The sequence below is a fragment of the Sphaerodactylus townsendi genome, linkage group LG02 (assembly GCF_021028975.2).
Source record: "Sphaerodactylus townsendi isolate TG3544 linkage group LG02, MPM_Stown_v2.3, whole genome shotgun sequence".
In the NCBI taxonomy this organism is placed as follows: Eukaryota; Metazoa; Chordata; class Lepidosauria; order Squamata; family Sphaerodactylidae; genus Sphaerodactylus; species Sphaerodactylus townsendi.
Window position 1 is genome coordinate 92,041,527 of NC_059426.1, and position 15,377 is coordinate 92,056,903.

The 15,377-nt window shown below is 39.4% G+C and overlaps 1 protein-coding gene across 1 annotated transcript in view; it reads left to right on the plus strand.

The window, feature by feature from the left end:
- The first annotated feature begins 5,996 nt into the window (after nucleotides 1–5,996).
- ARNTL (aryl hydrocarbon receptor nuclear translocator like) overlaps nucleotides 5,997–15,377 on the plus strand; it is a 67,731-nt gene continuing 58,350 nt past the window's right edge. Inside the window, exon 1 of the mRNA XM_048487037.1 lies at nucleotides 5,997–6,142. The gene's annotated coding sequence lies outside the window, so the exon portion shown is untranslated. The remainder of the gene's footprint in view (nucleotides 6,143–15,377) is intronic.

Consider the following 15,377-nt stretch of genomic DNA (forward strand, 5'->3'; position numbering starts at 1 on the left):
CAAGGAGATTGTAAGCCCCTTTGAGTCTCCTACAGGAGAGAAAGGGGAGATATAAATCCAAACTCTTCTTCTAAAAATTTCTTCCAAATCTGAAATTTTATAATGCTAAGGTGGTTAAACATACCAGCTAAAGGTATTTAACAGGGAAGGATATGTGGACAAACATATACTTTATTCATCTGAAGCAGTCAGTTGCTGAATAATTAAGGCGAGACTGAAAAAAGCATGCTATTCCTTAAACGCTTTGTTCATATTCAGTCTAACCGAAGGGGAGAAAGTACAGAGCTACAATAGCTTGTTTCGCTAACATTCATATACATTGTACCAATTTGAAATAAAATCTTCTATATCATAAAGACAATAGTTGAAATATCGACTTTTTTCTTTATTTTAAAGAACTTCCTCATTTAACATAATGTAGACCATTTTTCTGCTACAAAAGACTCAAACTGGATTATAGTTATTTTTAAAACATAGCAGAATTAAACATACAATTTAATCACATATCAAAACAAGTTCAGATAACTGAAAAACTGAAAAAAACTTCAGGTATTGGAAGGACCACCTAAATAAGTTTGTCTTTCACTGCTGTCAAAATGTTAATGATCTGGGTCCTGGGGTTGGGGCTTCCTGATCTGCAGAAGAAGGTTGTTCTACCATATAGGAGCCATTCCTGAAAAATCTGTGGAGTTTGAACTGGCAGATGCTAATCTAATATTCCTGCACTTTCTGCAGGTCTTGATCTAATGAGTGAAACTGTTGCTCAGGGGAATATAGGGCATTTCCCCACTCACCCTGATCCCCCCTATGCCGTGCGGCATCCCAGCCGCGCGCCCGGGCATCCCCACGACCCCGCGCTCATCAAAAGACACCGTTAAGAAGAGCGCCTGGGATGCGCGACAGCGACAGCGGCGGGGCGGCTGCGCTGTCGCCGCCCCTGTCGGGTTGAGTGCTGGGGGACCCCGCGCTACTCTCCTCAAGTAGCGCAGGTCTTAAGGTAAGTGGGGAAAGGCCCATAGAAAGAGTGGGTCCCAAGGATATAGTGGCTATAGGGCATGACAGTCTTTGAGGTCAGAAAGAGCATTTTGAATTAGAACTGCAAAGAAAGTAGCCAAGGCTGGTGTAAGTTTTGGCTAACTGCAGATAGGAAATTAGTAGCATTCACACAAGCTGAAAATTTCAGATTATCTTTATGGGCAATTCCATATAACATGTGTCACAATAGTTCATCTTGGATTTTTCTCCCTCCCTCCCTCCCTCCCTCCCTCCCTTTCCCTTTTCCCCCTTCCCTTTTTCTTTCATACTTTCCTTTCCTGTTCTTTTTTGCCCCCCTTTCCTTTTCTTTCTGTTGATTAGAAAATAGGAAAGTTTTAAGACCTAGTGGGTAGGGTTTTTTTAAAATGTATTCTATCTCAGGAGAGGGTCCCTGCAGGGGCATCTTTTTTTAGTTGAACCACTGGGAAACCTTAAACATTCATGACGTCAGTTATGTTAATGTTGATCTGAATGACTGTTTTAATTATAGTAAGGAGTGGATATTAGATTGGATTTTGCTTATTATGTTTATAGTGTGTGATGTCATGTTGTTCACCACCCTGAGCTCAGTTTGCAGGGGTAGGCTGGGATATAAATCCAAAGTAAAGTTAAAAAGTTAAAGTTAAATCAGCCTGGCTACATCTGCTAAGTCAAAATAGGGCACCAATTTCCACACTAAAAACAGATAGTACAATGCACTTTTCTCTGCTGAATTGACTCATCTCTCCATCAGAAGAGCAGGATCTAACAACATTCCCAAACTCTAACAGAGTCATCCAAGGATTGTTATATCTTCCATAACTTTGTACTTCCCATAAAGTGTTATCAACATCATATACGGGTCTGAAGTTCATCTGTTTTTTCTCAGCTACTTGACTTTGGGTGACAGGCCCTTGTTTAGACAGAAGCCATAGCCTTTTGTGACTTTGTCAAGGATGTAAAGTGGAACATAATAAGTACACTGGTAAGACTCTTATTTCAGTTCAGCTTATTTCAGTTCTAGTCCAATGACCTTAGTATACAAATCAAATATCAAATGTCTTCGAACATAAGCAGAATAAATTTACGTAGGCCTGTGTTTTTTTAACTACGCTGTAACTGCGATAGATTAAAATTTTGCCACTAACATAATGTTGTCATTAGTACCAAAAAACAAATATAGACCAATAAAGTTGGATGATCTTCAGAAACTGTAGAAATCCAGAGTGGTAGCAAATTTAATAGAGTACCAAAATAAAGACTGAAAGATAGCAATGCATGCAAAACCAACTCCTCAGATTATTCCACCAAAGTCAAACTGTTTCAGGATCAAGGAATCTGGCTAAATTTGCTCTTCAGTAAAACTGATGGTAGAGCATTATATCTTGCTAGAATAAAAACATGCTGATGTCTAGTGGCAGTAAAAAAGGTAGATATTCAGTCTGACAATTTATTTGATTAGAAATTAATCCATATGACCATGAAGAAAATTACTTTCCCCTGCATACTCTGATCACCGATAATCAATATCATTTGCTTCTATACTAGAAATTGCTTTTTGATATCTACATAATTTGAGCTGCTTGGCAGAATAACTCAAACTAAGAAGTTTATTATCTAGCACAATGTCCAACTATTTTTAAAATAATCATTAGCAATCCTTCTTCTTTAATTCCCCCTGTTCTCAGGCAGAGGTCTTGAATAATAAAACCATAAAACTTAAATACGACTCATACCTAAAAATGCCTCTCTCTGATGCTTCTCTGCAACCTCTAAAAATGAAAAACAAAATATGTATATTGAGGGACAGAATCCTAAGGGAAGAATGTAACTTTTTGTTCTCAAATTGCTTGGGAAAACATTTCACAATCAATTTTAGCCTAAATTGAGACACACAAAGACTAGGGGTGAACATTTTTTTTGACTCAGTAAATTTTGAGTTCAGGTTTTAAAAACCCAGAACTTTTAAGTAAAGTGGAATACAGCCAATGCCCATCAGTTTTATTCAGCTTTTTTTGAAAATTTTCAGGTTCTAAAATTCAAACCTGAAATTTACCAGTTCTCCCCACTACGGCTTCTCAAGTCCGCATGGACTCAGGAAGCCTCAGCAGGGAGAATGTCAACCTTGCCTGCCGCTTCCCAAGTTCACATGGACTTGAGAAGCATAGCTGCAGGGAGAACTGAATGTTCAGCTAAGCTTAGTGAGTGGGGAGGGGAAGAGAGTTTCAACTGAATGCTGGAGTCAAAAGGTGGGTGTAAAAAGAACGTCAACTGAATCAACTTCAGTTGAATGCTGGAGACTCAATTTTTTTTCAGGTGAACTGATCTCAGTCACCTGGAAATCTGTTCTAATAGTGGGAGATCACCAGTCACCACCTGGAGGTTGGCAACCCTATCATAAAATAATTTTTAAATTGATACAAAATTAAATCACTGTTTCATGATGCCAAGTCACAACCACCTAGTTCCAAGCCATGAATCCCTAGAGGTTTTATAATGGACCACCCCAAGTTCAACATCAAATCACATACCATGACCATGACCACAAATTGCACCAGAAAAATCACAGATCCACTACTGGATCCACATTTTAATTGATTTAAAGTGTATTTTTGCAAACCTCTTTGGAGCCCACTTGGAAAGAAAAGTGGGATAAAAATATACTAAACAAATAATACCTCCCCCAGCCTTTTAATGTAGTGATGCTGGTCTTTAGCCAACTTGCCATTTTAGAGAGCCGATGGAATGGTTCTGGGAGACCAAAGTGTGATTCCCTGCTCTGCCATGGAAGCCTGCTAGGTGAGCTTGGGACAGTCACATACACTAAACCTAACCTACCTCACAGGGTTGTTGTGAGGATAAAATGGAGAGGCACACACTGTAAACTGCTTTAGATTCCCATTGGAGAAAGACCGGATATAAAGTTTTTTTTTTTTTAAAAGAGAAACCTCTTGGTGCAAAACTTCTGATGATCTATGATTTTCCATGTTTTGAACTACATATTTACACCATTAAGGTGCTACAAAGCAGCAGTTATGTGATCTATGTGTTTCAATCACATGAATTCATGAGGATCAATGCCGCAAATCCATGTTTTTGTGCCATTACTGTGCTGCAAAGTACTAGATCCGTGTTTTTGCTAGTTCATTCTGGGATCCTGGCTTTGACATGTGATTTCACTCTTGATTTAGGGGAGTTGTTAAAATTGGAGGATCCGTGTAGATGCAGCTTTCATTTCTTCCCCCAAAGACTTGAAACAGGCAATCGTGAAAATATTTTTTTAAATAGATTTTTATTGTATAGAGTATTTATACATTTGTTACATTTAGTATTTTTCTTTCATCTATACATTTTTTCCATTTTCGCCCCCCTCCCCCCTTCTTCTTGTTAATTTTTTCATGCAAGCAGCAGGAGGTTCATTCTTCTTATTCTCTTATTCCATGGCTCTTCGTTAAATCCGGCATCTTCCATCCATTCTTTATACACTGTCCATATCTTCTTAATATCTTCTATTTTTTCTTTCCATAAAATATTTTTTGTCAGTCTTTTGAATATCTCTAGTTGTATTTGTTCCCATACATATTCCAACCATCTGGAAACTGTCCATTTTTTTTTATCTTTCCAGCCCAACGCCAACACTGCGTGTGCTGCTCTGATCATTATTTTATACATTGGTTCTAAACTTCTATTCACTCTAATGTCATCTATTATCCCCACAATTAATAATTCTTTATTTACTTCAATCTTTACTTTGACCAATAGTTCTACATATTTTAAAATATTTTCCCAGAATTTTTTTACCATTTTACATTCTATCCACATATGTGTATAATATGCTCCATTTTCTCCACAATGCCAACACTTTGGACTCAGGCCTTTAATCATGTAAGCTAGCTGTATTGGGGTTCTGTACCATTTTAGTATAACCTTTCTTTCTAATTCCCCATATTTTTCAATCTTTATCTTCTTCATACTATCCATTATTCTTTCTATTTTTTCATCCTCTAAGAAATCATCTTTTTCCCATTTTTGTTTCAACATTCTTATCATAAATTCTTTATCCTCCACTATATATTTGTATACTACTCCTACTATCTTCCCTTTCATTGTTTCATGGATTCTTAACCATTGAATCGTGAAAATATTTTGACAAATCATACTGGAAAAGGGTTTAAAAATATCAGTTCTTATACAAGGTTAACCATATTTCAAGCAGGGAAGGAATTCTCTCCAGGTAGAGGCCAGAGAGTGGAAGAGCATTTTGCATGACTTTAGGATAAGGAAACGTTTTCCAAAGAGTCTAATTCCGCAATATCTCCCCCACTCCACTTCGAATAGGGTAGGAAATAATACACTCTTAAACAGGATTGTCTCGAATGAAACTGTTTGTAGCAGAGGACGACAGCTCAAGCTTCTCCCAGGCAAGAAGCAAAGCCGGCCTCCATTTGGCTCAGAGATTGGTCTATAGTTGCACCCCACACAGCCAGCTACTAATCCTCCGCCCCAAGAAGCAGCCAAGCAGGCAGAGGCAGCAAAATCCTGACTGGGAAGACAAGCGAAAATATACACTGGCGTTCCGTAGCAGCCATTGGCTCCCTTGCTGTGACGTCAGCACACGGCGCAGGAGAGGCTCGGCGCAGCCATATCCGGGTCCCACCCGGCCTAAACAAGTCGCTTACGCAACCACCAACAGGAGCAATAACATGCTGCAAAACGGGAGCGCGCGCGATTCTCTCAGCTCCGGCTCCTCCCCCTCCCTTCCCCAAATTCTAGCTTTGAAGCGGGAGAGAGCGATGATAATCCCATCTCGACTAGTTCAATCTTAGTCTAAAGTGGACATTGGTTCGTACGGTGGAAGGAGGGCTGTGGCTGGCATTTACTTGTACACGATTGGTTGGTCGCTTCGTAGAACTGTCCTGTGATTGGTCGGAAGGCGGGCCGGGCCTTAGTGCGGGAGGAGTAACCATTGGCTGGAAAGTAGGTTAGTGGTGCGACGTTCAGTGGCAAGCCAGGCGAAAAGTAGGTCAGGTAGAGGGGTTGCTTGCGCCGGACGTCGCTTCCATCGTTTTACTGCGAGCCGCTGTGGGGGCCAGTCACCCTCAGCTCCACTCCTGCCCTTCCGGACACGGTGAGGAATTGGGGGGTGGCGGTGGAAGGATTGTTGGGGTTCGAAAGGAAGAGAAGGGCGGCGGCGCGGGAGGGTGGGAAGGTGGAGGAGATTCCTTTTTAATGACCAAGTGCCGTGACGGGATTCCTGATGGGAAGTGGATGCTTTCGGGGAGATAGAGGGAGAGAGTTGATCCTTATCTGGTGGTAAAAGGGGCTCATTCCCTTTTGGGTTGCGTATTGGCTGTGATTTGGTTATTTCCAAGTGTGAGGAGAGTGCTCAGGTGTAGAAAAGATGTAAACCTTGTGTGTAGATCTGTCATATACACATGATTAATAACACACGTATACAGTCTTGAGAGCCTTGTCCTCTCTTGGAGCTACAGGTTGTATCATTGGGGCATTTCACTCAGGAGAGGTAAGGAGACCCAAGAGGAAAAGGTCTGTGTTTATGGTTATATGCACATGGTATAATAGGCATACACAGTCCCTTCATTTGTTTCTAGGTTATATTGCTGGAGTGTTTGTTCAGGAATGATAAGGAAATCAAATGAGACTTTCTTCCTCATGAGCAAAGAATCTAATATATTTGCTCAAGGTGGTTCTTAAAATAAAACTGGATTTAACATTGTTATTTTTGTGGCATTCTATCAGGATTCATTTCAACCAGAACACTGTCCAAAATGCTGTGGAATTCACACTGCAAACCCATAGTTCTTTCTTTAGCTTGATAACAAAAGTCACTGGTAATTCATCATTTAGGAAGGCCACAATAGAATGACCAGTATTTTGACTGCTTTCTCTTTGAAGTTTCCTTATTCTGGAACATATGTTATACATATCATATAATTGTAAATCATGGAAACCTAATAAAGATTCACAAAAGCAAAAGATGAATGAGTGGTGTAATGGCTAAGAGCGATAGACTCTAATCTGGAGAACCAGGCTTCATTCCCCACTCTTCCACATGAATGATGGACTATAATCTGGCGAACCAGGTTTTTCCTCCACTCCTGCACATGAAGCCTGCTGAGTGACCTTGGGCTAGTTCTCTCAGAACTTTCAGCCCCACCTACCTCACAAGGTGTCTGTTGTGGGGAAAGTAAGGGACGGATTTGTAATCCGCTTTGAGACTTTTTAAAGGTACAGACAAGTGGAGTATAAATCAAAATTCTTCTTCTAAAAACAAATACTTAAACTTGGTTCCATTTGCTGAGTTCCAGTTTCTTCAGAAGGGGAAATGGTGTGGGCTTTTTAAATGTGTTCTCTGGACTGATGGAATAAATGTGGTTGTTTATTGAAGGAGCCTTTTTATAAATGCATTTTCTTGTACATCCATTAAATGTATTTAAAAAGCCTGCCATGCTTTGGCCCATTTTTAACAAATGTTCATCTTATCTTTGCTACTCCTTTTAATGATTAGCATTCTTTATGACATCCTTATGGATTTTCCAGCCTTATGCTAAAGTTAAATAGAAATGAAAAAAAGTTAGAAGAGCTTGATAGTTTGAAAGAGGTCATTAAAATATATAGTTCGGAAGGTGTCAGGTAAATATGTTGTTGATAGGTTGTTGTAGTGATTATTCAGCTTCTATTACAGTGCTGCCTGAATGTTCATACATGTTAATCTATTGACAGTAAATCAAACTCTGTATGCCACTGTTGGTGTGTAGTCAGCACCTTATATTACCCACCAAACAGGATATAGTCCTATGACTTCAGCATGAAGATTCTGGGCTTTCCTGGTGATTTAGTATGCTGGTGATAAATTAGGAGTTAAATGTTAGGCAAAGACTGGTGTTCATTCTGGATTTTCAGTCTGGTGGTTTCTTTTTGATTTCCTGTGCAAAGTGACAAACTTTAACCAGGGATTTACTTATATAATAAAAGTGAACATCTGTATAGAATTTCAATAATTATGGCATAAATATTAAGAACAGATAGCCTTTTAAATATTTTTAGAATGTTATTTACCAGACCATACTTTTTGCTGTTTTTCTGAATTTCGTTTTAGGGTATGGGAAAGTAATGCCCAATATAATGATTTAAAATTTTTAGATAGTTATACTGTACTAATCTGTCCAGTGGGGATCCGAAACAGCTTTCACTATCATTCTCCCCTGCTCTAGTTTATCCTCACAGCAACAACCCATGTGAGGCAGTCTATGTTGAGAGAGAATGTTCACCAAGCTCACGTTCACCAAGCAAATTTCCATGGCAGAGGGATGGGTTCAAAACTGCATCTCCCAGATCCTAGTATGGCAGTAAACATTACACCGCACTAGCTATCTTTTATTCATATAACTTTTTAGGGTTCACAGCACTTAAAAGACATAAATCTATACTGAATCTGCTTGTGGAAGACTGGTATTATTTCCATGCATGCTGTGGAGTAGAGGGGAGGCTGAGACTACAAAATGCTGTCTTGGCTTAATCCTCCCAGTAAGTTTATCACAAAAATATCTAAACTGAGGATTTGATCACTATGTTACAGGGGGAGATTTCCACATGTTTTCATCTTCTTAAAAAGATGTTTATGCTGCATTAACACTATGGTATATGTGTATACATGAAAATGTCACTATTATAGCAAACATTCTTAATTTTAAACTGGGTTGTTGATGACCTGTCATATTATGAATAAATGCAGCTATCTGAGCTGTAACTGCCTTTCAATTTTATATTCCTTATGTTTTCTTTCACAAACTGTAACTTCTTGAAAGCAGATGTCCCTGGTCAATTAAGGGAAGGGCAAATTGTTTGTGCTGGAAGAAGCAGGAACACAATTTTCCTTTCCCCGGTACATTTTGATGTATAATCTCTTCCTGGTGTGGTTTCAGTCCTATGGATGTTGAGGGCCAGGAAGTTCTTCTGATTGGTTATTGTGTGATGGAGGGTATTGGTCAGTGGATACATCTGAAGACCCTTATCTGACAGAACAGACTTGAGATGAAGGACCAACAAAAATATGGAGAATGATATGTGTCAAGTATTTTTGTCTTTCTTGGTTCCTAACATCTTATTTGCCCTTAGATCCCAAGACAAAAAGTAGTTGCCAACTGAGGCTACACAGAGGCCAAAAATTAATTTCTCTTTCTTGAATAATGCAATCGATTTAGGTATATATCCTAGGTGTAGTGTGACTACTGAGTAGATTTAGTTGTGTTTGACAAATTATAGTTTATTCAGGCTGCACTGCTATACATACTTACTTGAATGCACATCCTGTTGAACTCAGGTGCTTATATGAAAGCAAATGTGTTTAGAAATATAGACATAGTTGGCAATATGGCTTTTCTTAGTAATAAAAATATATATCCTTAGCAGGGTACTCCTACTAGCTCCAATCTAGTGCCATTACTATGATTTGCAGTCGTTATATGAGTGTTTGCTTTCCCAGGGTTGCATTTTTAATGTTTTCATTTACCGGTAGATACATATGAGCCCTCAAAGCGAGATCAGTTCCTATGTGAAGAGGGCGCACATGCCATAGAACCATACTGCCGGGGATGGATTGTAAATAAGGCTGGTTTAAATTGTGTGATGCTCGCGGGGGCGGTGGGGGGGGGGGAGAGAATTATGATTCTAGCAGGAGTATGTGCACCCTTGATTTTCCCATTGAACTCTGTAGGACTTATTTCTGTAGGATTATGTTAGGAAACAAGTTTAGATTTTTAGGACAGTGTGAGGAAAAAGGAGATATGGGGTTGCTGCTTTTTGAACTTAAAACAAATAAAAAATGAAAATGTGCTAGATCAACCATCTTTGGTAGCACAAAGGGAAGTACAAATCAACCAGGGAACCTTTTTGTTTTTAAACAAACTCACACAGTGCCATTGTAACATTCCAAAAATAGCATGGGAGGGGATAATATGGGAGAGGCATCTCCATTTGTAGTCTGTCACACTCACATAACTATGTCTCACACGGTAGTTGCAGTAACAGTGGATATGCCTATGAGGAAGAAGAGCACGTAGCTGTACATGACATTTGGGTCAGTGTGCTCAGAAAACAACAGTATTTCTGCAATATTATCTCAAGGTTAGGTGCCTGGATCTGATATGACAAATGCGCTGCAGATATATTGTGCTGAATTCACTGAAATCAGCGATAAAGACTTAAAGGGAAGCACAGTTGGGACTGGAGTGTAAATGCTCAAGGATATTTCTGGCGTTACGGCTATACAATGCTAGTTGCTGTTGCTTTATTGGTCCTAAAACATGCATTGATTTGAGAGGCTGCACCAGCTCAGAAATTCTGTCATGATCAATCTGAAAAATGTATGTGATTAAAACTCTCCTCAGAGCACTTGAGTTGTCAAGTGCTAGCTCAAATCGGGGAAATTTCAGTGCCTCAAGGTCATGGTTAAACTTCTGGTAAATTTTTGTTTTATATGCTGTTGTGTGATATTTGAATAAGATAAGAGATTGTTATGACAATGCTGTGAACAGCTTTAGCAATGACATTGGACTATGAACAGTAGCTAACTTCTTTGCATATTGATCCTTTTTCATTGTTGCTCATGGTGCAGCATGAACATGTAATGCCATATAGTTAGATGATTGATGCTCTGTTTCCCAAAGGGTTGTTAATATAAACCAGTGATGACGAACCTTTTCGAGACCGAGTGCCCAAATTGCAACGCAAAACCCACTTATTTATCGCAAAGTGCCAACATGGCAATTTAACCTGAATACTGAGGTTTTAGTTTAGAAAAAACAGTTTGCTCCAAGGTGTGCGTTACTTGGGAGTGAGCTTGGTGAAGCAACTGTGCAACACTTTGAATGGGTGAATCACGACCCTAGGAGGGTTTACTCAGAAGCAAGGCTAGCCTAGATGTGTGTGTGTGGGGTGTGTGTGTGATTTTCTGCTCCCCCTACATGACGAACTCTGTGCGCGCGTGCCCACAGAGAGGGCTCTGAGTGCCACCTCTGGCACACGTGCTATAGGTTCGCCACCACTGATATAAACTGTATGTAATTTCCAGAGACATTAAAGGCACAACGTTTTTCCCTTATAAAAATGCCTTCCTGAAAATTCACTTCTATACACTACAGAATGATAGGAGCCTGATCTTGTTGGGGAGGCCATTTCACCAAGTGGGAGCCATAACAGACAATACTCAAATATGGGCAACTGTTGATCTTACCCATTTGCAGAATGGTACCTTCAAAGGATGGTATGTGCAGACATTCCATAAAAGTCTAGTATTCCAAATCAATTATAATGTGTAGCAATGCAGTTTGAGTGTCTAAATGCATATCTCTTAGAGACCTTCACTTTCTTCATTTACATGGTTATTGGAAACATTTGTCCCACTCTACTGTCATACATTGTGTCATGAATTGGTGTATGGAGACTACAGAAAGAAATCTTATTTCCCCTGTGAATCCTCTAGTGAACTCTTCCTGTTGTATAAAAGATTATTGTTCTAGAGGGAACAGTTCAAAGCAGTCTCTAGCATAGGTTGAGACTCTGATGATTCATAAGAGGTGCATAAGTGATATGCTTCCAGGGAATTTTTTCACATTAATTGCTTCAAAAAGCTCACTCGCACAGAGATGTGAACAAAAATTAGCATTATTCCAGTTCCCAGCCATTGATTGTATATAGGTATATGCTGATATCTGTCCCTTCTTTATGTATAGACCTCCCCAAAATAAGTTTCATTTCTTGTTTTTCAATCCCAACTCTTCTGCAGCTCTGTAGTGAGATTATGCTGTCTGTTCTTTGCTTCTCCTTGCTGCAAAGTGTATCTTTGTTAGATACCCTTAGCCAGAGAACCACCAATTATGGTAGCACAGTGTGGTTCACACAGACTTATTAAGAAAAGTGGAATTATAGCAAGTTCATTTCTATCTGAAATAGTGATTATGTCATTTTACAAAAATAGTTGTAGTTGAAGAACACCTGTTGGATAAGTTGTGGAAGTATATTGGGGGATTGACTTTGTAAAGTGACTTGAAGTTAACAAGCCTTAGGGAGCTAAACTGGGCCCTTTTTACACCTTATGGCATTTATGCAGGCTCTGATCTATAGGTCAGTGGCTGAGCACACGCTTTGTAAATAAAAGGTCTTGAATTTACTTCATAGTATTTGAGATCTTGGATAACAGAAGTAGAAAAGGCCTCTACCCTCAGAACAGCTTTTAGAGCAGAACATATTGACAAGTGTGGCTTGCAGCTTCACAATGTGACAGAATCATTGTATCTTCTCATCTACATTTGTCTTAAAAAGTTAATTATGTTTAGAGGAAAGATGGGAATTGCATGTGATGATGTTTTCCCTTTGGAAACTGGTCACTTCATAAGTTAAAAGCAAATAAGGGGTGGGGTGGCATATTAAATTTAAAAAATAATAATAATCAGCTTGAAACCTGAGATTGACTAAGAAAAGCAAAGTGTTTGCGACCTTTGCTATAAGTCTAAAGGAGAGCCTCATCCCTCTTTCCACTGCTTTGGGCAATAAGTAATACCTAAAGCTAGCTTTGAACTCTATTAACACTGTCAGACTCTTGGCAGTTCTTCAACAATGGAGACTAAACGGTAGGACAGTAGCAACACAATTATTAAAATCTCTTTCACTCATTTACGTTACTGAGATGAAGACTGTCCCAGTCAGTTTGCCAGAAAGATATATTTTTTTAAAAAAAAAAACAATAACATTAACTTCCACACCATCTTTTCTCACATACAACTTCAATGAGTGTTAGTTGGCACACACAGACTTGGTAACCTTTTGAGCCTCATGCTATTTGAGAAGCTTGGTATTAAGCTTCTTTACATCAGAAATGTTTCCAAGTCAGCTGAGGAAGCTGGAACAACTTGTAATATTGGGCTCATGCCACACTCCAGTATGCTGGGTTAAATTCTAGTAGGAATTATTGTAGTGAGCTGCTCTGAGAGGGAACCATATCATTCACTTACATTTTAGCAATGAATACCATGCCCTATTTTGAAGCTCTCATTCATGGTGCCTTAAGAACTGTTTGTACCTTAGCCTTAAAACATGTTAATTTCTGAGTCAGTCATACTGGGGTTAATGGTACTAGTCTCAGATTAGTGTAAGTAGAACAAAAGTCTCAGAGAATATTCACTGGATTACTCTGTAATGGTTGCTGGGCTGCAGTGTAACCATTATTGTTTTTTTTTAATTGTGCCTCTTTTTGTAATAGCTGATAGAGAGTAATCAGTAGGCACATGCAAATTGTGGTTTGCTGAGACTACAAACTAGATATGACATGCAGATACGTGTGTCCTTTTTTACCTTCTACTGATAGCACCCCTTAAAACGTTTCATATTGGATTGAGGGAAAGAGGTGGTGGGGCACTTAATTTTCTCTCTCTGAGGAAGAGGCCATCTTGATCTTGGGCGATTTTGACCAGCTGTTCAGAGAGGTAGGACTAAATTGCCACTTTCTGTTTCCCAGTAAGGAATCTCCTGAGCTCAGTTTACTTTTTGCCTCGCACAGGGAGAGCAGCTGAGGATTAGAGCTCCACAGCAGCTATCCTTTTTGTCTGATTAAATCTCCCTTTCATCTAAGAATTATTTCACTAACCCTAGCTAAAGAGAAAGCTTCAATCTTCTGCCTTCCCTTTGCATGTTCTGTGCACCTCATGTTTTAGGCTATGTGTTTGTTTCTTTCCCTCCCCTTTTTCTTCATGGCAGAGTTTGAGGCTTAAGGGGAGCCTTGTGGAGGATGGGAGTTTTTCAGAAGTGGGTGCAGACTACTGTGCAGACAGCGGTCTACTGTCCTCTTCTCCGCAAGATGATGACGTGACCTCCAGAAGCCTCAGCAGAGGAGAGGGAGAATGGCTGATGGAGGCTACAGCACCAAAACAAAAATCAGCAAACTGTGCCACTTAAAAAGGTGTAAAAGGAACCTTGAAGGAGAAATTATTATATGTCGATACTTTTCAGACTGTGGGTCACAAAAGTTGGTTGTGAATATTTTGCTGGTGGGAGTGGAGATTGAGAGGCAAGAAGGGAGGAGGAAGAACAGGGTGAGCTGAGGAAGAACAGGGGGAGCTGGACAGGGAGAATCTGTGAGGCTGGGGTTTGCCACTCTGCATAAGTGCAGAATAGTCATAAATTAAGTCTATTGCTCAGCAGTGCTGTAGATTTATAAATACTAAGCTTGCGAAATATAATATAAACTTGCTCAGTGTTAATTGATACAAGTTTCCTGTGTCTTATGTTGGAGTGGGAGGAAAGTAGCATGGTGCTGCTTTACAACTAGGTCCCAAACACTGCAATAAGCTTAGAAGTGGGTCCTACTTCAAAAACTTTCTGAACAACAGTTACAAACAATAAAGTGGGCCTACATGCTAGGGATCTATGCCAAAAGTGCATGCCCCTTTGTCAAAACTAGACAACCGACTTTCAGTACCAATGGTAATGTTATTTATGTAAGGAATTAAAAACAACCACAACCAATGAATTTACAATATATTACTCTGTTTGCAGTTCAGTCTTGAACTTAATCAAAAGGGACCTTCTGACTGTTGTCTATCTTTACCCTGTTTCCCTGAATATAAGACATCCCCTGAAAATAAGACATAGTAGAGGTTTTGCTGAAGTGCAAAATATAAGGCATCCCCCGAAAGTAAGACATAGCAAAGTTTTTGTTTGGAAGCATGCCTGACAAACAGAACGCAGAAAAATAAGACATCCCCTGAAAATAAGACATAGCACATTTTTTTTGAGCAAAAATTAATATAAGACACTGTCTTATTTTCGGGGAAACACGGTAACATAAATTCTTTTGCCTCATCAGCCAGATTCGAACATATCATCCCTGATTTTTTTGTGTGTGTGTGTGGGGCGGGTGTGTGTGTGAAGAATCTACAGTGGGAAGAGGATTAGCTCCAGGCATTCCAAGACAGAGCTTCAGAGAGGCTGGTAGGAGAAAACCCATGATTTTATGTAGATGTTAAAAAGCATGGGTCAGTCCCCACAGGGAAGATCAGTAGTTATCTAGAACCACTCCCCAGAAAGGAACAAAACAGTACACCTTATTCGGAAAAGTGGTTCAGAAAAATTCCATGACTGATGTTATTGAAAACCACGAGGCGTTCCATGAAATTTCTGTATATATTGACATGAATTATAATATGACATGAACACCACCAGGAGTTCCGTGATATTTCTGTATATATTGGCATGAATTATAATAGCAATCTATAAAGTCTGAGAGAATTCTGAATGAACTGTGACTGACCCAGGGTCATCTAGCAGGCTTCCTGTAGAGGAATAGA